Below are 26,711 nucleotides of genomic sequence, written 5' to 3'. Positions count from 1 at the left end.
GGCAGATTCTTAACCACTGGACCACAGGGGAAGTCCCAATAGTTATGCTTTTAATAAAGCTGAATGTGCATTCATACATGTGTCTATGTCTGTGTGTACGTGTGGTGATGGGCACGTATGTTTCTATATGTCTGTATGTGTTATACAAGAGACCTCACTTTGGCGACGAGAGCTCCATCTAGTGAAAGCTATGGTTTTTCCAGTGGTCATGCACGGATGTGAGAGTTGGACCATACAGAAGGCTGAGTGCCCAAGAATTGATGCTTTCTAAGTGTGATGTTGGAGAAGACTCTTGAGAGTCCCTTGGACTGCACAGAGATCCAACCAGTCCATCCTAAAGCAAATCAGTCCTGAATATTCATTGGAAGGACTGATGCTGAAGCTGAAGTTCCACTGGCCATCTGATGGGAAGAACTGCCTCATTTGAAAAGACCCTGATGCTGGGAAAGATTGAAGGCAGGAGGAGAAGGGGACGGCAGAGAATGAGATGGTTGGATGGCATCACTGACTCAATGGACATGAGTTTGAGTAAACTCTGGGGGTTGGTGATGGACAGGGAAGCCTGGTGTGCTGCAGTCCATGGGGTCACAAAGAGTCAGACACGACTGAGTGACTGAACTGAATTCAAGCCTTTATCAAGGGTAGTAGAAAAGCTTTTGCATATTACAGATAAATATGTATAATATGTGTGCTGCGATTCATGGGGTCACAAAGAGTCGGACACGACTGAGCGATTGAACTGAACTGAACTGATATGTTTTAGAAAACTTATAAATTTTTGCCTAACTAAAAACTCAAGACATTTTGATTCCACTCATATGATTTAGTATGAATAGAATGCCAGATTTCTCATTAAAAAATAGCTTTGCAGCAAGCAACAGAGGTTTAGTGTATAGCACAGGGAACTATAGGCAATATCTTATAATAACTTATGATGGAAAATAATTTCAAAAATAATATATGTGTGTATTTGTACAACTGAATCACCTGGCTGGGCACCTGAATCATTGTAAGTCAACTACACTTCAATAATATGTATCTATTTTACAAAACAAACAGAGAAAAGCACAGCTTGGCTTGCCTGAAAATGGTGCTCCCCAAAGTCCCGTGAAGGTCACAGCACCTGCCATCCCAGTGGAAACCAGAGACAGGATGTAAGTCATAACGACCTGCACTAAGAAGATGCAAGCTCTGTCAGGGAGGCGGCCCCACAGAAGACACAGCGCTGGGCACAAAGCGATGGGGCTGCCGTGTGCCAGCCTGCACGGGTGGGACTGGGAATTCCACCCCTGGGCTGGTTGTACACACCAGGTACCAAATGGGGATGCAAGTGGGTTTTCCGTTAAGTTCTGAAGACGAGCTCTGATCCCAGAGATGCTGTGACTACTGGAGTCCCCGGCCTCCAGGATCCAATGCCTGATGCTCTGAGCTGACGTCCTAACAACAGAAATACAGTGCATGGAAGAAATGCCATGTGCTTGAATCCCAAAACCATCCCCCAACTCCCCGATCTGCGGAAACGTTCATCTGCTGTGAAACTGGTCCCTGACGCCAAAAAAAGGTTGGGGACCTCGGCTTTAAAGCATCATCAGGCCAAAAAGCTCCCCAGGGCTCCATAACTGCAGTCACTGTGGTCAGGACAGCCGTGCAGGGGTGAAGGAAGAAATTGCCAATCTGTGCCGAGTCCCATCTGGACAAGAGTCCAGTCCTAATGAGAAATGGAGTTTGGTGGCAAGGTGCCCCGTGTTTAAACCGTCTTCTCAATGGTTTGTCACAAGCCTTCCCTTCGAGTATCTCTTCCATGGCAAAGAAAAACTCTAGACTTTTCTCCTGGACGAGCTCTAAATATAGACCCACGTGCGTCATCTCGAAGGTGCATGTCTTTGGAGGTGACCTCTTGGCTTGTTGTTCCGGGACATGATGGACCTCAGGGTTGGAGATTTTTTTTTTTTAATTTGTTTTTAATTGGAGGACAACTGCTTTACAGTGTTGTGTTTCCAGGAGAATTCTTTGAGGACAGGAAGAATACCCCCTCCTTTTGTGTGGCTTTGGGTTTTTCTGTTTATTTTGTGGAAAGTGTGTTTTTGTTCCTTATCTCTGGTAAGTCTGGCAAAGCACAGAAGATGCAGGGGTGAGCCTCTGCGGGGTATGAGCTGTGCGAGCGTGGACAGGTCCCGAAGCCGCTCAGAGGAGGCGACGGGTCATACAGTCATCGTGAGGGTCCACCGAGCTTGTGCGGGGAAACTTCCTAGAGCCAGACCCCACCCTCAGTACAGTTTACGTGGAGGACTGTTGTCAGTGATACTGGCGTGGAAACCACTGTATGAGCACAGAGACTACTGCAGCTGGTGCTAGAGCAGTCACTACTACAACAGTCAGCTTGATGACTACAACGGTAACCGTTACCGTGACGACTACTGCTATGGCTGGTACAAGAGTGACCACTGCTATAATGACTATGCCAACTGGTACTAGAGCAGTCACTTCTACAACGGTCAGCTTGACGACTACAACGGTAACCGTTACCGTGACGACTACTGCTATGGCCGGTACAAGAGTGACCACTGCTATAATGACTATGCCAACTGGTACTAGAGCAGTCACTTCTACAACGGTCAGCTTGACGACTACAACGGTAACCGTTACCGTGACGACTACTGCTATGGCCGGTACAAGAGTGACCACTGCTATAATGACTATGCCAACTGGTACTAGAGCAGTCACTTCTACAACGGTCAGCTTGACGACTACAACGGTAACCGTTACCGTGACGACTACTGCTATGGCCGGTACAAGAGTGACCACTGCTATAATGACTATGCCAACTGGTACTAGAGCAGTCACTACTACAACTGTCAGCTTGACGACTACGACGGTAACAGTTACCGTGATGACTACTGCTATGACTGGTACAAGAGTGACCACTGTGACAACGACTATGCCAACTAGTACTAGTACAGTTACTACTACAACTGTCAGCTTTACGACTACAACGGTAACAGTTACCATGACGACTACTGCTGTGGCTGGTATCATAGTGACTACTGTTACAACGACTATACCAACTGGTACTAGAGCAATGACCACTACAACCGTCAGCTTTACGACTACAACCGTAACAGTTACCATGACGACCAGTGCTATGACTGGTATCATAGTGACTACTGTAACAACGACTGCCAACTAGGCCTAGTGAAATTACCACTCTAACTGTCAGCTTTATGCCTACACCTGTAACATTTCCCATGACAGCTACTGCTATGACTGGTATCATAGTAACTACTCGACTATGCCAGCTGGTACTAGTGCAATGACTACTACAACTCTTAGCTTTCCGACTACAATGGTAACAGTTGTCATGACGACCACTGCTATGACTGGTATCATAGTAACTACTGTTAGAACTATGCCAACCAGTCCTAGTGTGATTACTACTACAATTATTAGCTTTACTACGACAACTGTAACATTTACAGCAACTGCTACTGCTCCTGGTCCACCCAGTACTACTGCTGCAATGAGCATGGACAAGAGCCCCGCTATACTTATTATTACAAATCTTACTACCACAACTGTGATACTTACTGCTACATCAATTGCTGCTACCGCTGCTGCCGCTGTGATGATTACTACTACTATAGTGACTGCATAATTTGTACTACTACAACTGCTACTACTATCATTCCAAGTACAGCAATTCCAATGACAACAATGACAACTACTACAGTTATCGCTAGTGCTACAACTTATGCTACAGCAAATGATACTATGGTGACCGTCAGTATTAGACACTACTGTAGTAGACGCGACTTTCACAACTACTCTACTTTTTGCCAGTGCTACACCTAAAGCTACAACAATTAGCACGGCTCCAACTGTTACTATCCCCACTTCCTATTACAACCACAACTGCGTCCATTGCTACCGCTACAGAAACCACTATTACAACCACTACCACAACTATTGCGTTTGCTCCTACAGTTGTAACCATTACGATAACTAACGTGCTTATAAAAGCTACTAAAAACATTCCTCGTGCTGCAACTGCGACAGCATTTGTTGTTGTTGTGAAGTGGCTCAGTCGTGTCCGACTCTTTGCGACCCCGTGGACTGTAGACCCCTGCCAGGCTCCTCCGTCCGTGGGATTTCCCAGGCAAGAATACTGGAGTGGGTGGCCATTTCCTTCTGCAGAGGATCTTCCCGACCCAGGGATCGAACCTGGGTCTCACGCTTTGTAGGCAGACGCTTTTACCGTCTGAGCCACCAGGGAAGTGACAGCGTGAGTACTAATACAGTTACTACTACACGTACTGGGCTTTCCATGACAACTGTAACATCTACCACTATGACCACTACTAACAACATTACTGCTGCTACGATTGTGAGCACGGCTACAATGACTACAGAAATCAGGACTACTGCAATTACTGCTCCAACTATTATGGTTACTCCTGCTACAGTAATATTGACCGCTCTAACGACTATTGCTGCTTCTACAAGGATTACTGCCGCTACACTAACTATAGCAATTAGTACTAGTACAACTGTTACTATCACCACTACAAGCACAGCATTTGTGGTGACTAAAACAACGATGGCCACCAAAATTACTGCTGTGCTATGGCTACCGCAAAATTGGCACAACTATAACAACTGCTACCCCAGATACTACTGTGATTATCACAATTGCTGTGATAATAAACTTTTGCTACTGCTACACCTACTGCTGTCACAATTAGTGCTGCTACAGCTATAACTGTCGCAACTCCTGTTACTCCCCTAACGACAGCAATGGCTACTGTGACAAAAACGTCTATTACAACCACTACTGCAATTATTACTCCTTCAACAACAATTGTTACGACTGTACCACTACAACCACTACTGCAACCATCACACTTACCAGGAGTGCAATTATAACAGTTACTACAACTACAAACACTACTACAATTATTACTAGTGCTACAACTGCAATTACTATAAGTAGTAGTATTGTAATTACCATGATAACTGTCAGATTTACTACAATTTGGGCTTCCCTGGAAGCTCAGTGCTAAAGAATCTATCTGCCAATGAAGGAGATGCAGAAAATAGTAGGTTCAATCCCTGGGTGGGGAAGATCCCCTGGAGGAGGGCAGGACAACCCACTCCAATATTCTTGCCTAGAAAACTCCATGGACAGAGAAGCCTGGCGGGCTACATTCCACGGGGTCGCAAAGACTCAGACATGACTGAATCGACTTAGCATGCATCACAATAGTGCAAAAGAAACTTTTGATGGATCCAGACTCACCTCCCAAGTTGGCATGGGCAAGAGAGCATTTATAGCCAACGAGCAAGTAGGGGTCAGCGGATGGAAAAATCACTGGTTGGGGATTGTGCCTCAACTGACCTCACAGGTTTCCCACTGAGAGCTGGGCAGGGTGATGAGATACCATTTGGGGTTGGTGGAGAACGAGGAACCTGATCAGATATTGAGACAAACTGATACAGAGTCATCCAGACACGGTCTGGATGAGCATGCAGACTCTTCCACCCGTATGAACTGTGTGACCTGCGGGACACCTGACTCAGGCATTCTGCTTCAGTGTTCTCAGGTATAATTAACGGCCAGGGACTTCCCTGGTGGTCCAGTGGTGAAGACTCTGCTTGCCAATGCAGGGGACACAGGTCCCATCCCTGGTCTGGGAAGATCCCACATGCCGTGGGGCAGCTCAGCCTGCGTGCCCCAACCACAGAAGCCCACATGTGCCCCAACCACAGAAGCCCACATGCGCTAGTGGCTCAGAACAACAGAAGCCACTGAAACGAGAAGGCCGTACATGGCAACTACATCGTAGCCACCACTCTCCTTTGCAACTAGAGAAAAGCCAGCACAGCAGGAGAGACTCAGCACGGCCAAAAATACATAAAAATTATTTTTAAAAAAGTTCTTGAGAGAGGAAATCCTGAGTTCTCATCACAAGGAAAAAAAAAAAAAAATATATATATATATATATATAAAGAATCATGTCTTCCCACAAAGTAGTTCATGGAATGCACACAAATGTTTAGTCACATGGACAAGCACACTCAGCAGGAGCTGATTCACCGATTCTAGAGATGGCGTGCGAATTTAGTCTCTTGCCGATTTGGATCACTCCACTTCCATTTCCGGCCTATCCACAAGGGCTGTCCGTAAAGTCAAGGGACTCTCCCGAGTTTCTGAAATTATGAAAAGGATAAAAACATTTCAGTAGAGGCATGGATGGTTGGAACTCTTTCCCAAACTGTAATTTTTTTTGTTTTTGTAGCACATGCCAGTTAAGGGGATTTTAGCAAATACTGTAATGATGATGATGATGATGATGATGATGATGATGATTTTACTTATTTATTTGGTTGTGCTATGTCTTATTTGCAGCGTGTGGAATATAACCCCCTGACCGGGGATGAAACCTGGGCTCCCTGTATTGGGAGTGCGGAGCGTTACCCACTGGAGCACCAAGGAAGTCTCCGAATACTTTCATTCTTAAAATGGATTTCACTTCCACATTTTCATGTGAGAAGACCTGCCCCTCTTTCTGTTGTTTTTAGTCATCAAGTTGTGCCCGAGTCTTCGCAATCCCATGTCCTGCAGCCCACCAGGCTCCTCTGTCCATGGGATTCTCCAGGCAAGAATACTGGACTGGGTGGTCATTTCTTTCTCCTGGGGGTCTTCCTGACCCAGGAATAGAACCCCCATCTCCTGCTTAGCAGGTAGACTCTTTACCACTGAGCCAACTGGGAAGTTGCATCCCGCTTTTCAAGGCCACTAATTTACAGAGGAAAGTATCAAACACATAATGATCAACTTTTTTTGATTTTTGTCCCTCAGAGAAGAATATGCAAACTATTTTGTCATTATTACAAAATCCTATTAAAGATATTTTATCCGCGTTCCAGGGCTTGAAGGATCTGAAGGCAAGGATGACTTGGCTGTGACCTGATTATTGCAAAAATTTAGTAAATCATAATCTGTTTCGCTTCCTGTTTTTTTGATATTTTTTGAAGTGTGGATTAAGAACCAAACCCTCTTTACTCTTTCTAACTGCTCTGTAGGCAAAAAATTTGCATAATGCAAAGAATGTTCGATTTAGGGCATAAATCTATTTGGCTGGATATTCATTTGTTTATTTAGAAACTGGTTGCCTCTCCACACCCCAACTCTGTAGCACTGGATGGTTGCTGACTGCAAGACACTGCTGTTCATTCACTAAGTTATATCCGACTCTTTGCAACCCCATGGACTGCAGCACGCCAGGCCTGCCTGTCCATCACCAACTCCCGGAGTTTACTCAAGCTCATGTCCATCGAGTCAGTGATGCCACCCACCCATCTCATCCTCTGTCATCCCCTTCTCCTCCCGCCTTCAATCTCTCCCAGCATCAGGGTCTTTTCCAAAGAGCTGGCTCTTCACCTCAGGTGGCCAAAGGATTGGAGCTTCAGCTTCAACATCAGTCCTTCCGATGAATATCCAGAACCGATTTCCTTTAGGATGGACTGGTTGGATCTCCTTGCAGTCCAAGGGACTCTCAAGAGTCTTCTCCAGCACCACAGTTCAAAAGCATCAATTCTTTGGCACTCAGTCTTCTTTATGGTCCAACTCTCACGTTCATACATGACCACTGGGAAAACCACAGCTTTGACTATACGGACGTTTGTTAGCAAAGTGAGGTGTCTGCTTTTTAACACGCTGTCTAGGTTTGTCTTCGCTTTCCTTCCAAGGAGCAAGCGTCTTAATTTCATGGCTGCAGTCACCATCCACAGTGATAGTGAGTACAATACTGTGAATTGTATGAACTGGACTGAAATTTATTTGAACACTACTTTGGGAGTAAAAGATAATTCTACAGTACCTTCACTGTGGAATTTTTAATAATGATTTTTTTCCCCCTCATCAATGCTTGGCAGTCCAATATCATTGTGTCATTTTTTGCAGCTGAGATGAAATGAAGCCAAACCAATATTGGTTCTTCTGCTACTCTTTTCTTTCCATGAGCACTTGTAGAGGGTTTTTTTTTTTTTTTTTAAGCGTTTGGACAGTGCTACCAGAACACGTGCAGCATTGGTTTTCTTTCAAATTTTCACTGAGAACTCAGCATGTAGTCGTTTTTCTATTTCTTGGCTTGCAACATTCATCTTTCATCATTTCTATAGTTAGTGTTTCTGGTCGATATAGCCCATATTCCTTTGTAGGAAATCCTGTTTCCAGTTTGGCTTTGGTGAGTGTTCTCAGTGTCTCTAAGTTGATGTTTTATCCCCATAAGCATTTTCAACTCTCCGCTGCATGCTGGAAACATTTTTTTTTCCGCCTCAGTTTTCTATTTCACCAAAAATTGATTTCTCACCATACAAACTGCCTGCATTCACACTTTAAACTCTGAGGTTACGTTTATCTATTTCGTGCACACTATTGCATCTCTGCTTATTTCTCGGGATCAAATACCCCAATTTTCTCTGAATCCCAAAGGTTTTTAAATCATATTTTTGTTACGAAAATCTTTTCTTCTCATAGTTGGAATATACTCAGCTTACAGTGTTGTGTTGGTTTTGGATTTATAGCAAAGTGACGCTATTACACATATATTTTTCAGATTCTTTTCCCTTTTACATTATTACAAGACACTGAATATAATTTCTTGTTCTATATAAAAAGACCTTGTTATTTGGTCAGTAGTGTCCAACCTTTGTGACCCCATGGACTGTAGCCATTCAAGGTTCCTCTGTTCATGGGATTCTCCAGGCAGCAATACTGGAGTGGGTTGCCATTCCCTTCTCCAGGGGATCTTCCCAACCCAGGGACTGAACCTGAGTCTCCTGCATTGCAGGCAGATTTATCATCTGAGCAACCAGGGAAGCCCCTATATTTATTGGTGTGTATTATCTATCTTACAGTAGTGTGTATATCGGAGAAGGCAATGGCACCCCACACCAGTACTCTTGCCTGGGAAACCCCATGGACGGAGGAGCCTGGTAGGCTGCAGTCCATGGGGTTGCTAGGAGTCGGACACGACTGAGCGACTTCACTTTCACTTTTCACTTTCATGCATTGGAGAAGGAAACGGCAACCCACTCCAGTGTTCTTGCCTGGAGAATCCCAGGGACGGGGAGCCTGGTGGGCTGCCGTCTATGGGGTCACCCAGAGTCGGACACGACTGAAGCGACTTAGCAGCAGCAGCAGCAGTGTGTATATGTCAATCCCAAACTCCAAATTTACCCCTTCCTCCTTTTTTCCTTCTTTTTCAATTATTCTTGTTTGTATTTTATTTGGTTTGGGGTCAGGAAGATCCCCAGGAGAACAGAATGGCTACCTATTCCAGTATTCCTACCTGGAGCATCCCATGGACAGAGGAGCCTGATGGGCTACAGTCCATGGGGTCGCAAGAGTCAGAGATGACTGAGCGACTGACACTTCTTTTTGCTTTCCTACTTAGCAATATGTATAGCAAAGTGTCTTCTGTAATTTTGGTATCAGAGTGCCGCCTAGACCATTTATTTAAGGCATGGATGACATTGACTTCTCTCTCTTTGAAACCCTTATTAGAGATTTTAATTGGAGATTGAATGTGAAGGAGGGAGTTACCGTCTGGATTAAAATTTGCTCTATGAAATCAGCCTTGGGGGATGGACTGTTACTCAGGGAGAGGAGCAGAAGGAAGACATCCTGGTTGGGGGTGGGAGAGGGCGAGATTCTGCTGATAGAGAAGGGAGGCAGGTGAGACCGGGCACCCCCTCCCCCTCGTCACCCCCTCCCTCATCCATCTAACAAACTGCTCACTTGAGACGCAGGTCCTGGGAGGTGCAGACAGACTCCCAGCAGGGACAGTTCCTGCTCCCAGGGAACCTCTATTGCAATAGGAGGAATCAGCAGTGAATAACAATAATAAGGGGCTTCCCTGGCAGCTCAGCAGTGAAGAATTCCCCTGCCAGTGTAAGAGACCCAGGTTTGACCCCTGGGTGGGGAAGATCCCCTGGAGGAGGGCATGGCAACCCACTGCAGTAACCGTGCCTGGAGAATCCCATGGACAGAGGAGCCTGCTGGGGCTACAGTCCACAGGGTCACAGAAGAGTCGGACACAACTCAGCAACTAAACGACAACAACAAAAAGAAATTAAGGGCTAAAGAATGTTATGTGTGTATTAAGGAATTAAAAAGATGGTGAGAAAGGTCCCTGTGAATGGAAAAGTCAGGGGTGACCTAAAGGGGTGATATTCATCTTTAAAAATAATTTATTTTTTATTGGAGAATAATTGCTTTACAATGTGTTGGCTTCTGCTGAACCATGAAGTAAACAGCCGTACGTGTACAGATACCCCTCCCTCCTAAGCCTCCCCCCGCCCCGTCCACCCCTCTAGGTCATCACAGAGCAGCGAGCTGAGCTCCCCGAGCTACGCAGCACCTTCCCACTAGCTGTCGATTTTACACACGCTTGTGTATAGATGGGGAAACAATGGAAACAGTGACCGACTTTATTTTCTTTGGCTCCAAAATTACTGCAGATGCTGACTGCACCCATGAAATTAAAAAACACTTATTCCTTGGATGAAAAGCTATGACAACCTAGATAGCATTTTAAAAAGCAGAGACATTACTTTGGCAACAAAGGTTCATCTAGTCAGAGCTATGGTTTTTCCAGTGGTCATGTATGGATGTGAGAGTTGGACAGTGAAGAAAGCTGAGTGCCGAAAAATGGATGGTTTTGAACTGTGGTGTTGGAGAAGACTCTTGAGAGTCCCTTGGACTGCAAGGAGATCCAACCAGTCCATCCTAAAGGAAATTGGTTCTGAATATTCATTGGAAGGACTGAGGCTGAAACTCCAATACTCTGTCCACCTGATGGGAAGAACTGACTCATTGGAAAAGACCCTGATGCTGGGAAAGATTGAGGGCAGGAGGAGATGGGGACGACAGAGGATGAGATGGTTGGATGCCATCACCAACTCGATGGACATGACTTTGAGCAAGCTCCAGGAGATTGTGAAGGACTGGGAAGCCTGGCGTGCTGTGGTCCATGGGGTCACAAAGAGTCGGACACGACTTAGCCACTGACCAACAACAAAAGTTAGGATGCCTAGGACACTCAAGGCTCTGGTCCACATGCACGATGGTGGCTGGGTCTCAGCTGGTGGCTGCCAGGGTGGTGACAAGTGGACACACAGCAAGTGTATGTGATGGTCAGAACTGGCAAGGCTTGGAAACGTATTGAGTCTGGTGGAGAAGGAAGAATCAAGCTTCCGTCTTGTTTTGACCAGCTGAACGATGCTATTTACAAGGATAGGAAAGGCTGCGTTGTACGGACTGAACGGTGTCCCTCACCTAAAATTCGTACGTTGAAGGCCTTGACCCTCAGTGCAATGGTGTTAGAAGCTGGGCGGCGATGAGATGTAGATGACCTCTTGAGGGTGGGGCTCCCATGATTGTCTTGGAGAAGGAAATGGCAAACCCAGTCCAGTATTCGTGCCTGGAGAATCCCATGAACAGAGGAGCCTGGTGGGCTACAGTCCAGTGGGTCTTAAGAGTCTAACACAACGGAAAGACTTCACACATACACACACATAAGGAGAGAAAGAGACCACATCTCTCTTCTCTGCACCACGTGAGGATGTGGTGAGAAGGCAGCCACGTGTCTACCAGGAAGAGAGCCTGCCTCGGGACTTTATCAGCCCACGCTGTGATCTTGAACTTCCCGAGCTTCCAGAACTGTGAGAGAATGAACTCCTGTCATTTAGCCTGGTCTCTGACGTTTTGTTACAGCATCTGGAGCTAAGGCACCGAGTCTGGTGGACTTTTGCTGGTCTTGCCTCTTCCAAAGGCCACACAGTTGCCTTTGTTTTGGGGAACTAACCCTCTTTTTCTATGCAGAGCATTCTTCCATCACCAATGATGTTAGTCACGGATGGGTTACGGTGGATTACTCCGGTTTTCTGACCAGCTTTTGTTCGGAAAATGGGATTGGGACTGTTCATCCCAATTTGTTCCCACTGTTTAGTCGCTACCTCATGTCTGACTCTTTTGCAACCCGACAGACTAGGCTGCCGGGCTCCTCTGTCCATGGAATTCTCCAGGTAGCAATACTAGAGTGGATACCCATGCCCTTCTCCAAAGGGATCTTCCCAACCCAGGGATCGAACCTAGGTCTGCTGCATTGCAGGCAGATTCTTTACCAGCTGAGCCACCAGGGAAGCCCAAGAATACAGGAGTGGGTTGCCTGTCCCTTCTCCAGGGGAATCTTCCCGACTCAGGAATCGAACTGAGGCCTCCTGCATTGCAGGCGGATTCCTTACCAGTTGAACTATCAGGGAAACCCCCCACCTCCACACAAAGGGGCTTTTTCTAAACCTGTTAAAATAATGCCACACATGTGCTGGTGACCACTGGTGCCTGATGCTTCTGTTACATCGAGGAAAGAAGTGAGGATGAGGTGAATGGACCAGGTCAATCAACAGGATGTTCCCCTCACCGGCAGACCCCGCCCGTGTGAAGGTGGACTTGCTGAAGTTGTCTAATCGCCATGTGGGTTCATTCAGGGAATCTCCCTGCATGTGAACTGCCCTATCTGAATATTGAAGAGGCAACCTTCACTGTGAAATACCCTGGCTCTGAGACACACCAGAGACCTCAGCGGTGCTTAACCCTGAACTGCTTTCTGCAGCCTCATGAGACCCATACCCAGGGTGGGGGAAGTGATCCTGCTTCTGCACTCACCTGCTGTCCTGTTATTTCAGCTGCACACAGACACGTGCTGCCTGATTCAGACAGGTTTCCAGGGTCAGAGTATTACGTGTTTCACCTACGGACCATTGGGTTGAAACCCAATAGTAGAGTTGGCAGAGTCGATCGTGTTCGATATTTTAACCAGCTGTTAAGATCCATATTTTCCCCTGAAGGTCGAGTTTCTCTTGCACTTGGAAGAGAATTCTGCCTTCTAGCTGGCAGAATTCACCTTCTTTGAAATGTGGTGTGTGTGTGTGTGTGTGTGTGTGTATGTATATATTTATAGGAGGTATAAGAGACGTGGGTTCAATCCCTGGGTGGGGAACATCCCCTGGAGAAGGAAATGGCAAGTTCCTTCTAGTTGGCAGAATTTACCTTCTTATAAATGTGCTGTGTGTGTGTGTGTGTGTGCATGTGTATATATATATATGTGTGTGTGTGTGTGTGTGTGTCTGTGCTGAGTCACTCAGTCGTGTCCGACTCTCTGGGACCCCATGGGCTGTAGCCCACTAGGCTCCTCCGTCCATGGGATTTCCTAGGCAAGAATCCTGGAGTGAGTTGCCATTTCCTCCTCCAGGGGATCTTCCTGATTCAGGGATCAAACCCCTTTTTCCCGTGGCTTCTGCACTGGCAGGCAGATTCTTTATCACTGAGCCATCTGGGAAGCCCCGAGTGTGTGTGTATAAATATAAGCATAGAGACAGACAGACAGTGGTGTATTATTTAGCCATAAGAAAAACATGAAATAGTGCCATTTGGAACAATACGGATAGCCTTAGACAGTGTCATACTGAGTGAAGTAAGCCAGACAGCAAAAGACAAATATCATGTGGTATCACTTACATGTGGATCTATTTCTGTTTTGTACATAAGTTCATTTTTTGTCATTTTAGGTCCCACATGTAAGTGATACCACATGAACTTATGTACAAAACAGAAATAGATCCACTGACTAAAAAACAAACTTAGGGTTACCACGGACCTTGGTGGGCTGCCGTCTATGGGGTCTGATAGTCGGACACGACTGAAGTGACTTAGCAGCAGCAGCAGCACCAGGGTTACCAAAGGGGAAGCAGGGGAGGGAATAAATTAGGACTTTGGGATTAGCATACAGACACTACTGTATATAAAATAGATAAGCAAGAAGGACCTACTGAATGGCACAGTATCGAGTCCATATTCTGTAACAACCTATAAGGGAAAAGACTCTTAGGATACACATTGTATGTATATATGTGTGTGTGTGTATACACACAGGCGTGAGAGATGCAGGTCTGATCCCTGGGGTGGGGAAGAGCCCCTGGTGAAGGGATGGCAGCCCACTCCAGGGTTCTTGCCTGGAGAATAGATGCACAAAGGAATCTGGCGGGCTACGGTCCATGGGGCTGCAAAGCCCTGGACACAACTGATGGTGACTTAGCAGGCATGCATGTGTATATGTATGTATATGTATATAAAGCTAAATCCCTTTACCGTACACCTGGAACTAATACCACACTGTCAATCAACTCTACCTCAATTAATAAAAAAAATAAAAACAACAGACAAAGCATTAAAAAAAAAAAAAGAAGAAGCCATCATCCTTTAAAGGGCATTTCTGATGAGGTCAGGCCCACCACCACCCCTCTCCTTTTGATGGGCTCAACTTCATCCACTGCAACATGGTCACGGGGCGGGGGGTGGGGGCTGACACCCGCCGTGCTCACACTCCAGGGGAGGAGATTATACAGGGTGTGTGCACTGGGGAACAGACATCTTGAGGCCGCTTCAGAATCCTGCCTCCCACTGCTCCCTCCTACACAGCCTCTGCCTCCAGGGCCGCAGCATGCCTCCTGGTGAACACACCTGAGATCTGACAGGGGCCTCATCAGATTTCCTGGGCAATTTCCGGTCCACTCACAGGGATATCCTGCCTGGTCTGTAAAGGGGTTCCACATACTCAATTGGGGAGGCAAGGTTGCACAGAGCAGTCGAATTTTCATGACATTGGATTGCTCTATGTTTGCAAAACAGTGCTTGCCTGGTGGCTCAGGAGGGGCAAGGAATCTGTCTGAAGGGCAGGAATCCCAGGCTCAATCCCTGGATCAGAAATATCCCCTGGACAAGGGCATGCTTCGCAACTCACTCCAGGACTCTTGCCTGGAGAATCCAATGGACAGACCAGCCTGGTGGGCTATAGTCCATTGGCTCTCAAAGACTCTTTATTTTTTTTCCTCCCCAGACTAGGAGTTTTCAAAATATCCCTTATAACACAACACGAGTCTGTGTTAGGTTTAGAAAAGCATATCTCCTTGGTTTCTCCCCACTGTGGGCTCAAGAATTGAGTCCCGACCATCTGCCCTGTTCCCCCCAAAACATACTCTTCCAATTACGAGGCCATTTTCTCTGCTTTCTCCCGAGAGGAAACAAGAGCCCGTCAATGCGTTTGGCCGACTGGCACGCGGAAATCCTCATTTACCCGTCACAGCTGGGCAAGCTGTACGTGACTCAGTGGAAGCTGGCTGTACTGGCTTCTGCCCACCTGCTGGGCAGCCTCACGGAGGCTCTGAGGAACATGGGATCCACTTAAGACTGACTTTTCTAGGAAAGACTGAGTCTCTACCTTCTAGGAACTAGCCAGTGAGCTCCGAAGAACTTGGACAGCTTTATTGAGCCATTTTGAGTCCCCTCCCCACTTCTGTAAAACACACACACACACACACACACACAAAACTTACTGTGGTGAACCATTCATAAAATAAAATATATAATTTTCACCGTTTAAAAACATACAGTTCAGTAGCATTAAGTACATTCACAGGGTTCTGGAACTCACAGCACCACCCATCTCCAGGACTCACTGTTCTCGGAAAATGGAAAGGGTTGCGGTTAAACTGTAGCCCCATAGCCCCCGTCAACCAGCATCTTCCTGTCCTTTAAATCTGACTTCTCCAGGGAGCACACGAGTGGAACCATATAGTATGTGCCCTCCTGCGTCTGGTTTATTTCACTGAGCATAATTCCGAGATGGCTCAGCAGTAAACAACACGCCTGCCAATGCGGGAGGTGAGGGTTGGATCCCTGGGTCGGAAAGACCCCCTGGAGGAGGGCATGGGCACCCGCTCCAGTATTCTCGCCAGGAGAATCCCGTGGACAGAGGAGCCTGGCGGGCTGCAGTCCGTGGAGTCGCCGGGCTGGACACGACTGAGCGACTGAACAATCACAAAGTTCCCGAGGTTCCTCCACATCGTTAGCCTCTGCCGGAATTTCCTTCCTCTTTAAATGTAAAACCCGCTCACTTGTGTCTGACTCTTTGCAGTCCCACAGACTGTATGTAACCCACCAGGCTCCTCTATCCATGGGATTCTCCAGGCAAGAATACTGGAGTGGGTGGCCGGGGTCTCCCACATTGCAAGCAAATTCTTTACCATCTGAGCCACCAGGAAAGCCTGTTTAAAGGCTGAGTAATATTCCCTTTATGGGTGGATCACCTTTTCCTTATAAATTCATCCCTCCTTGGAATCTTGGTTTATTGGCACACTTCAGCAGTTGTGAACGGCACTGCTATGAACACAGGTGTGCAAATCTTTCTATAAGACCCTGCTTTTTGTTTTACTGGAGGCTCAGTACGCTCTCTGTTTTGGGATGGAGTCGATATGGCTCAAAAGGAGAACGTGGAGTTCGTATCTCCTCACAGGGCCTCATCTCAGCACAGAGGCCCAGCTGCACCCAACTGCCCACAAGCTACACCACTGGACGCCTCAGGACAGACAACCAGCAAGACAGAACGATGTACACCAAGACGGAATGACAGAGAAATATGTTAAGATGAAAGAACATGGTCAAAACCTACAAGACCAAATCCATGCAGAGAAAATAGGTAATTTTCTACCTGAAAAAGCATTCACAGTACTGCTTACTGAATTAACCAAAATCTCACAAATAGAATGGAGGAGTTTTGGAGAACATATAAGAAATGTCTCCCAAGGACCTAGAAGAAAAAGAGAAAAACAGTGATGAACAGCACAATAACTGAAATGAAAAAAATATACTGAAAGGAACCAACAGCGGAATAACTGAGGCAGAAGAACAGGTAAGTGAGCTGGAAGAGAGAAAGATTCTGTATTGTTCTCAGGAGAATATTCTTGTCCTCGGAACATTCTTCTGAGGAGCAGAATACAGAAAAAAGAATGAAGAGAAATGAGGAGAGCCTCAGAGACGCCCAGGACGACATTCAAACGCACCAACACTCAAATGATAGGGGTCCCAGAAGGAGGAGAGAAAGGGTCTGAGAACATATTTGAAGAGATTATGGTTGAAAGCTTCCCTAACATGAGAGAGGAAACAGCTACACAAGTCCAGGAAGTGCTGAGAGGCCCACAGAGCATAAACCCAAAGAAAAAAACGCTCAGACACATATTAATCGAACTAACAAAAATGAAATTCAAAGAAAAAAAAATATTAAAAGCAGCAAGGGAAAAACAACCACATACAAAGCGATCTCCATAAGTTTACCAGCTGATTTTTCAGCAGAAACCGTAGGCTAGAAGCGACTGGCAGGAAGCATTTAAACTGATGAAAGGGAGTAACCAACAAGCAAGCTGACTCTACCCAGCAAGGGTCTCTAAGTCAGAGTCCACAGAGAAACAAAAAGCTTCCCGGACCAGCAAACGCTCAGAGAATTCAGCAGCACCAAAGCAGCTTTATAAAACTCTCTGCGACCCCGTGGACTATACAGAGTCCATGGGATTCTCCAGGCCAGAATACTGGAGTGGGGAGCCTTTCCCTTCTCCAGGCGATCTTCCCAACCCAGGGATCCAGCCCAGGTCTCCCGCATTGCAGGCGGATTCTTCACTAGCTGAGCCACCACGGAAGCCCTCGTGCATATCCAGATATTGCTAAGCGGACAGGCATACATATATATGTATATGTGAGTATGTGTGTGTGTGTATATACATGTACATGTGTATGTATATGTGCGTGTGTGTGTATATGTGTGGGTGTATCTCCAATAGTAACAGGCAACGTTCAAAGACACAGCAGGGAAAGAGCAAGCTACTCCTGCAAGTATTGGAAAATTGCTCCAATTTAAATGCCCCCAAAAGGCAGAAGATCCACCTTTAGGAAAACTTGGTCAACGCATCTCAGAGAAAAGGGTGACGACCAGCCAACACCCACGACAGAGCTCCCCCTGTGCGCCATCTTGAATCCTCCCAAGAGCTCCCCCCGTGCGCCATCTTGAATCTGTCCAAGAGCTCCCCCCGTGCGCCATTTTGAATCCGCCCAAGAGCTCCCCTACCCCGTGCGCCATCTTGAACCCGTCCAAGAGCTCCCCCCGTGCGCCATTTTGAATCCGCCCAAGAGCTCCCCTACCCCGTGCGCCATCTTGAACCCGTCCAAGAGCTCCCCCCGTGCGCCATCTTGAATCCTTCCAAGAGCTCTGCCTGGGTGCCATTTTGAATCCGTCCAAGAGTTCCCCACCCCCGTGCGCCATTTTGAATCCATCCAAGAGCTCCCCCCGTGCACCATCTTCAATCCGTCCAAGAGCTCCCCTGGTGCGCATCTTGAACCCTTCCAAGAGTTTCCCCCGTGCGCCATCTTGAACCCTCCCAAGAGCTCCCCCCGTGCGCCATCTTGAATCCTTCCAAGAGCTCTGCCTGGGTGCCATTTTGAATCCGTCCAAGAGTTCCCCACCCCCGTGCGCCATTTTGAATCCATCCAAGAGCTCCCCCCGTGCACCATCTTCAATCCGTCCAAGAGCTCCCCTGGTGCGCATCTTGAACCCTTCCAAGAGTTTCCCCCGTGCGCCATCTTGAACCCTCCCAAGAGCTCCCCCGTGCGCCATCTTGAATCCTTCCAAGAGCTCTGCCTGGGTGCCATTTTGAATCCGTCCAAGAGTTCCCCACCCCCGTGCGCCATTTTGAATCCATCCAAGAGCTCCCCCCGTGCACCATCTTCAATCCGTCCAAGAACTCCCCTGGTGCGCCATCTTGAACCCGCCCAAGAGCTCCCCCATGCGCCATCTTGAATCTTTCCAAGAGCTCCCCCCCCACCCCGCCCTGTGCGCCATCTTGAGTCCGCCCAAGAGCTCCTCCCATGCGCCATCTTGAATCCTTCCAAGAGCTCGCCCCACCCCCGCCGTGCACCATCTTGATCCACCAAGAGCTCCCCCTGTTCGCCATCTTGAACCTGTCCAAGAGCTTTACAGACAAGCAAATGCTAAGATAATTCAGCACCACCAAACCAGCTTTATAAAACTCTTTGCAACCCCATGGACTATAGGTAGATTCTCCAGGCCAGAATACTGGAGTGGGTAGCCTTTCCCTTCTGCAGGGGATCTTCCCAACCCAGGGGTCTAACCCAGGTCTCCTGCATTGCAGGAGGATTCTCTACCAGCTGAGCTACAAAAATAAGCACAAAACAATTAAGAAAACAGCAATAAGTACATCAGATCAGATCAGTCGCTCAGTTGTGTCCGACCCTTTACGACCCCATGAATCACAGCACGCCAGGCCTCCCTGTCCATCACCAACTCCCAGAGTTCACCCAGACTCACGTCCATCGAGTCAGTGATGCCATCCAGCCATCTCATCCTCTGTCCTCCCCTTCTCCTCCTATCCCCAATCCCTCCCAGCATCAGAGTCTTTTCCAATGAGTCAACTCTTCGCATGAGGTGGCCAAAGTACTGGAGTTTCAGCTTTAGCATCAGTCTTTCCAAAGAAATCCCAGGGCTGATCTCCTTCAGAATGGACTGGTTGGATCTCCTTGCAGTCCAAGGGACTCTCAAGAGTCTTCTCCAACACCACAGTTCAAAAGCATGAATTCTTCGGTGCTCAGCCTTCTTCAAAGTCCAACTCTCACATCCATACATGACCACTGGAAAAACTATAGCCTTGACTAGACAGACCTTTGTTGGCAAAGTAATGTTTCTGCTTTTGAATATGCTATCTAGGTTGGTCATAACTTTCCTTCCAAAGAGTAAGCATCTTTTAATTTCATGGCTGCAGTCACCATCTGCAGTGATTTTGGAGTTCAGAAAAATAAAGTCTGACACTGTTTCCACTGTTTCCCCATCTATTTCCCATGAAGTGGTGGGACCGGATGCCATGATCTTAGTTTTCTGAATGTTGAGCTTTAAGCCAACTTTTTCACTCTCCACTTTCACTTTCATCAAGAGGCTTTTGAGTTCCTCTTCACTTTCTGCCATAAGGGTGGTGTCATCTGCATATCTGAGGTTATTGATATTTCTCCCGGCAATCTTGATTCCAGTTTGTGTTTCTTCCAGTCCAGCGTTTCTCATGATGTACTCTGCATATAAGTTAAACAAACAGGGTGACAATATACAGCCTTGACGAACTCTTTTTCCTATTTGGAACCAGTCTGTTGTTCCATGTCCAGTTCTAACTGTTGCTTCCTGACCTGCATACAAATTGCTCAAGAGGCAGATCAGGTGTTCTGGTATTCCCATCTCTTTCAGAATTTTCCACAGTTTATTGTGATCCACACAGTCAAAGGCTTTGGCATAGTCAAGAAAGCAGAAATAGATGTTTTTCTGGAACTCTCTTGCTTTTTCCATGATCCAGCGGATGTTGGCAATTTGATCTCTGGTTCCTCTGCCTTTTCTAAAACCAGCTTGAACATCAGGAAGTTAACAGTTCACATATTGCTGAAGCCTGGCTTGGAGAATTTTGAGCATTACTTTACTAGCGTGTGAGATGAGTGCAATTGTGTGGTAGTTTGAGCATTCTTTGACATTGCCTTTCTTTGGGATTGGAATGAAAACTGACCTTTTCCAGTCCTATGGCCACTGCTGAGTTGTCCAAATTTGCTGGCATATTGAGTGCAGCAGTTTCACAGCATCATCTTTCAGGATTTGGAATAGCTCAACTGGAATTCCATCACCTCCACTAGCTTTGTTCATAGTGATGCTTTCTAAGGCCCACTTGACTTCACATTCCAGGATGTCTGGCTCTAGGTCAGTGATCACACCATCGTGATTATCTGGGTCGTGAAGATCTTTTTTGTACAGTTCTTCTGTGTATTCTTGCCATCTCTTCTTAATATCTTCTGCTTCTGTTAGGTCCATACCATTTCTGTCCTTTATCGAGCCCATCTTTGCATGAAATGTTCCTTTGGTATCTCTGATTTTCTTGAAGAGATCTCTAGTCTTTCCCATTCTGTTGTTTTCCTCTGTTTCTTTGCATTGATCACTGAAGAAGGCTTTCTTATCTCTTCTTGCTATTCTTTGGAACTCTGCATTCAGATGTTTATATCTTTCATTTTCTCCTTTGCTTTTTGCTTCTCTTCTTTTCACAGCTATTTCTAAGGCCTCCCCAGACAGCCATTTTGCTTTTTTGCGTTTCTTTTCTACGGGAATGGTCTTGATCCCTGTCTCCTGTACAATGTCACGAACCTCATTCCATAGTTCATCAGGCACTCTATCTATCAGATCTAGGCCCTTAAATCTATTTCTCACTTCCACTGTATAATCATAAGGGATTACCTTAAAGGTAAATGGATTAAATGCCCCAGTCTAGACACTAGACTGGCTGAATGGATACAAAAAATGGATAAAAAACATATATATGCTTCCTACAAGAGACTGATCTCAGAACTACAGACCAAAAGTGAGGAGATGGAAAAGATATTCCATACAAATGGAAATCAAAAGAAAGCTGCAGTAGCAATACTCATATCAGACAAAGTAGACTTTAAAATCAACCCGATTACAAAAGAGAAGGAAGGGCACTACATAAAGAACAAGGGGTTATTTTAAGAAGAAGATATAATAGTTATAAATATTTATGGACCCAACATATTAACATATATTCAATACAAAAAGCACATGCTAACAGCCATAAAAGGGGACGTCAACAGTAACACAATTATAGTGGGGGGACTCTAACATCCCATTTACACCAATGAACTCATCATTCAGGCAGAAAATAGAGAAATACAAGCTTTAAATGACGCAACAGACGTGACAGATTTAGTCAACGTGAGTCAGTCAGTCATGTGCAGCTCTTTGCGACTCCAGGGACTGTAACCCACCAGGTTTCTCTGTCCATGGGACGTCCCAGGCAAGAATACTGGAGTGGGTTGCCATTTAGTTCTCCACAGACAGATTAATTGATATTTATAGACATTCCACCCGAAAGCAGCAGAATATATTTTCTTCTCAAGCGCACAGAGAACATTCTGCAGGATAGATGGCATCTTAGGTCACAAATCAAGCCTTGGTAAATTTAAGAAAACTGAAATCACATCAAGCATTTTTTCCAACCACAATCCTATGAGATTAGAAATCAATTACAGGGGGAAAATTATAAAAAACAGAAACACATGGAGGCTAAATAATACTTAATAACAAAAAGATCATTGAAGAAATCAGAGGAAATTTTAAAAATACCTAGAAACAAATGACAACAAAACCATGATGACCCAAAAGCTATGGGATGCAGCAAAAGCAGCTCTAAGCGTAAGTTTATAGCAATGCAGTCTCACCTCGAGGAACAGGGAAAACCTCACATAAACAATCTAACCTCAAACCTAAAGCTACTAGAAAGTGAAGAACAAACAAAATCCAAAGTTAGTAGAGGGAAGAAATCATAAAGCCCAGAATAGAAATAAATGAAATAGAGACAAAGGAAAAAATAGCAAAGATCGATGGGAGGAAAAGCTGGTTCTTTGAGAAGATAAACAGAATTAATAAACCCTTTAGCCAGACTCATCAAGAAAATAAAGGGAGAAGATTCAAATCAACAAAGTTAGAAATGCAAAAGGAGAAGTTACAGCTGACACCACAGAAATACCAAGAATCCTAACAGACGACTGCAAACAACTGTATACCGACACCATGCACAACTGGAAGAAATGGAGCGATTCTCAGACAGATACAGCTTGTACGAACACACCAATCACAAGAAATGAAATTATAACTGTTCTAAAAGAAAAGAAAAAAAAAAAACAAAAACCTTGCAACAAAGGTACAGGACCTGATGGCTTCAGAGGCAAATTCTATCAAGCACTTAGAGAAGAGCTAACACCTGTCTGTTTCTGCTTTATGGACTACGCCAAAGCCTTTGACTGTGTGGATCACCACAAACTGTGGAATATTCTTAAAGAGGTAGGAATACCAGATCACTCGACCTGCCTCTTGTGAAATCTGTATGCAGGTCAGGAAGCAACAGTTAGAACTGGACATGGAACAACAGACTGGTTCCAAATAGGAAAAAGAGGACGTCAAGGCTGTATACTGTCACCCTGCTTATTTAACTTATATGCAGAGTACATCATGAGAAATGCTGGACTGGAAGAAGCACAAGCTGGAATCAAGATTGCTGGGAGAAATATCAATGACCTCAGATATGCAGATGACACCACCCTTATGGCAGAAACTGAAGAAGAACTAAAGAGCCTCTTGATGAAAGTGAAAGAGGAGAGTGAAAAAGCTGGCTTAAAGCTCAACATTCAGAAAACTAAGATCATGGCATCTGGTCCCATCACTTCATGGCCAATAGATGGGGAAACAGTGGAAACAGTGGCAGACTTTATTTTGGGGGGCTCCAAAATCACTGCAGATGGTGATTGCAGCCATGAAATTAAAAGATGCTTGCTCCTTGGAAGAAAAGCTATGACCAACTTAGACAGCTTATTAAAAAGCAGACACATTACTTTGCCAACAAAGTATAATTATTATAATGACTTGTAATATGGAATTCTCCAGGCAAGAATACTCGAGTGGGTTGCCATGTCCTTCTCCAGGGGATCTTCCTGACCAGGAATCAAACCCGTAGTCTCTTAAGATCTCCTGTATTTGCATGCAGGTTCCTTACCACTATCGCCACCTGGGAAACCCCAACAATATATTAGTACCTGATATTAATACAATGATGTTTTATTTATTAATTTTAAATTAATAATTAATTGCTAATCAATTTTATTAATACAACAATACTTTATGGTGTATTCCTCAATATGCAAGTTGACAGGAAATGCCAGCCTGGTTTGATTACAACCCAAATGGACTTTTCAGCTTCAATTAGGGATTGGAGAAGGGCATGGCAACCCACTCCGTATTCTTGCCTGGAGAATCCCCTGGTCAGAAGAGCCTGGTGGGCTGCAGTTCATGGGGTCACAAAGAGTCAGACACGACTGACTAAGACTTGGTGTAGGAGTTTTCTGCACGGATTTAATGACCTGGAAATGGGCCTCATCTCCTGTTTTTCTACTGCACTCAGACTCATGTCGGCTGTCAGCGGGGAGCTTCCCCTCCATGTGACACCAGGGTGATGGGGAGCGGCTGTTTACAACTGTCTAGTGCTGTTCTGGGTGGGTGCAAATGCAGAACTGAGCCCCACAGCTCCCGGAAAATGAACCCTGTGTCCGCCAACCTCATTTACAACCAGAACAGCGTGCCAACTGCCTACTGCAAGTTCCCTGAGTGTGAATGTGGTGCAGGCCGGCACAAACTTGTGTGCAGATTTTAAAAGGAAATGAGATGAAACGCAGAAAAACCCTGAAGAGCCGTAGACAGCTCTCCAGAACAGAATCTGAGCTGCATAGCTCGGAGGAGGCAGCATATTAGCTTCAAGAGGGCTGTGTATTACATAGAGAACAAAGAATATTTGGATTTTTCCACATAGGAGCATAGATATGAAGGGCCCTTCAGAGAATGAATGAAATCCCATCAACCATTTGAAAAACAAAAAAGAAGAAATTCAGCCAATTTGTTAGAGCCATGTTTATACTCCCAGGAAACCACAAATCCCATAATAATACAGCTTGCTTCTTTCACTAAGAAGTAACATTCCGTTAACTTATTTGCATAATTAAGACACATTGTTGGATCTGAAGAGATGAACCAGAAATCCAGAACTCTGGAATAAAAGCAGAACATCCCAATCCACTGTACAGTCGGTGAAGTTTTTAACGGGTGAGTCCTCTTGCCCCAATGGTCTATATTATGAGATATACAGTTTGCAAATATTTTTTCACCCATTCTGCAGAGATACAGAAAATGTCTCTTTGCTGTATTCATTGTTTCCCTTGCTATGCAGAAGTCGTGATTTTTTTTTTAATTGGTGCAAACCCATTTGTGTATTTATTTGCTTCTGTTGCTAAAGTTTTCATATCCGTTCTGTGAAGTCATTGCTGCTGCCTGTGTCAAGAAACTCTTTTAATGTGTTTTCAGTTTTCATATGGAGTGCTGAAGCTTTTACTGCATTTTGAGTTAATTTTTTAAAAACACTTTTGTCGTATACAGCCTGCTGTATTCAAAATGGAGAATCAACAAGGACCTGCTGTCCAGCACAGGGAACTCTGCTCAGTACTGTGTAATCACCTTATGGTTCCCAGGGGGAAGGATGGGGGAAGGGATAGTCAGGGAGTCTGGGATGGGCATGGACACACGGCTGTGTTTCACATGGAGAACCAGCAAGGACCTGCTGGACAGCACAGGGCACTCTGCTCCATGTCACGTGGCAGCCTGGCTGGGAGGGGAGTTTGGGGAACAGTGGTTACATACATATGCCTGAGTCCCTTTGCTGTCCGCCTGAAGCCATCACTAAGTTTCGGGGATGGTTTGAAATTGGCTATGGAAAAGTGGAAGTCTCGCAGTCCTGTCCGACTCTTTGCAACTATACTGTCCATGGGATTCTCCAGGCCAGAAAACTGGAGTGGGTTGCCATGCCCTCCTCCAGGGGATCTTCCCCACCCAGGGGTCAAACCCGTGTCTCCTGCATCGGCAGGCGGATTCTTTATCCTCTGAGCCACCCGGACGCGCCGTCCCTCATCGATAGCTCACGGCTGACTGGGGAGCTGCAGGAATTCAGGAAGCACTTGGGAACCCTTCAGCAAGCCCCTGGCCACGGCCCGGTTGTCAGTCTGTTCTTTCTTAGTGCTTCCGTCTCCTTATCCTTCCGGGGAGGTTCTCGATTCTTCCCTGGAATTTATACTAACGTGTGAGTGTCTCTGTTTCCCCTTTTTCTCCTCTTTGCTTCTGTCTTCTCTCTCACTCCCACACAACCTATAAAACATGCAGACGAGCACACAGGGATGCTCACATACAGCTGATTTAAATGTTGTGATGGTTTCAGGCGTCCAGCAAACTGATTCAGTTATACATGTTACTGTTTTAGTCACTAGGTCGTGTCCGACTCTTTTGTGACCCCCCATGGACTGTAGCCCACCAGTCTCCTCTGTCCATGGGATTCTCCAGGCAACGATACTTGAGTGGGTTGCCATTTCCCAACTCCAGGGGATCTTCCCGACCCACGGATTGAACCCACGTCTCCTGCATCAGCAGGTCGATTCTTTATCCACTGAGCCAACAGGAAAGCCCTCAGTTATAGATATATGTGCACATCTGTTTGTTTCTACAGTCGTTTCCATTATAGGTTATTACACGATTCCCCTTCACTTTTAAACCTGGTCCTTGGGGGTCCCAGTCCTGGGTGGGGAGGGTCTCCTGTGAGCTCCCCCGTCCAGCTATGGGACTCAGGGGGAAGGGTCACACATGCCCACCGTGGTTTCCCAACATCCTCACAGCAAAATGCGGAGACCGCTGTCTCCTGACCCTCATGGGTCCTCCCGTCCAAGTCCTCTCTGACTTTAGCTGAGTGCTTGATGGTTTCTGTCTGTTTTGGGTTGTTTTATTTTCTGTTCCCCAGCCCGGCATGGATTCCATGGCTCCTGCAGTGGAAGCGTGGAGCCGTAGCCACTGGAGCGCCTGGGAAGTCTCTGTTTAAATCCTGAATGATACGCCACGGTGTGTACGCACAGAACAGGGCGTGTTGATGAACGTTCCGGAGCTAAGAAGTCCTCAAGATCCCGGTGGGCGTCTGAGCTTTGACAGAAGACTTCCCTGGTGGCTCAGACAGTAAAGCATCTGTCTGCAGTGCGGGAGACCCGGGTTTGATCCCTGGGTCGGGAAGCTCCCCTGCAGAAGGAAACGGCAATCCACTCCAGTACTATTGCCTGGGAAATCCCATTGACA

General features: G+C 46.0%; 1 protein-coding gene across 4 annotated transcripts in view; it reads right to left on the bottom strand.

The window, feature by feature from the left end:
• DHRSX (dehydrogenase/reductase X-linked) overlaps positions 1–26,711 on the bottom strand; it is a 263,342-nt gene that overhangs the window by 32,697 nt on the left and 203,934 nt on the right. For 2 of the 4 annotated variants that reach the window (XR_009734802.1, XR_009734801.1), the window contains exons 9-10: positions 12,728–12,812; positions 6,092–6,204 (exon numbers count right to left, since the gene is read on the bottom strand). The exons of the other annotated variants lie outside the window; for them this stretch is intronic. The gene's annotated coding sequence lies outside the window, so the exon portion shown is untranslated. The remainder of the gene's footprint in view (positions 1–6,091; positions 6,205–12,727; positions 12,813–26,711) is intronic. 4 annotated transcript variants of the gene reach the window in all.

This window comes from Bos javanicus, chromosome X (genome assembly GCF_032452875.1).
Source record: "Bos javanicus breed banteng chromosome X, ARS-OSU_banteng_1.0, whole genome shotgun sequence".
NCBI classification, from domain to species: Eukaryota; Metazoa; Chordata; class Mammalia; order Artiodactyla; family Bovidae; genus Bos; species Bos javanicus.
The sequence above is the reverse complement of the archived record's forward strand: the minus strand, read 5'-3'. Positions and strand labels throughout refer to the sequence as shown.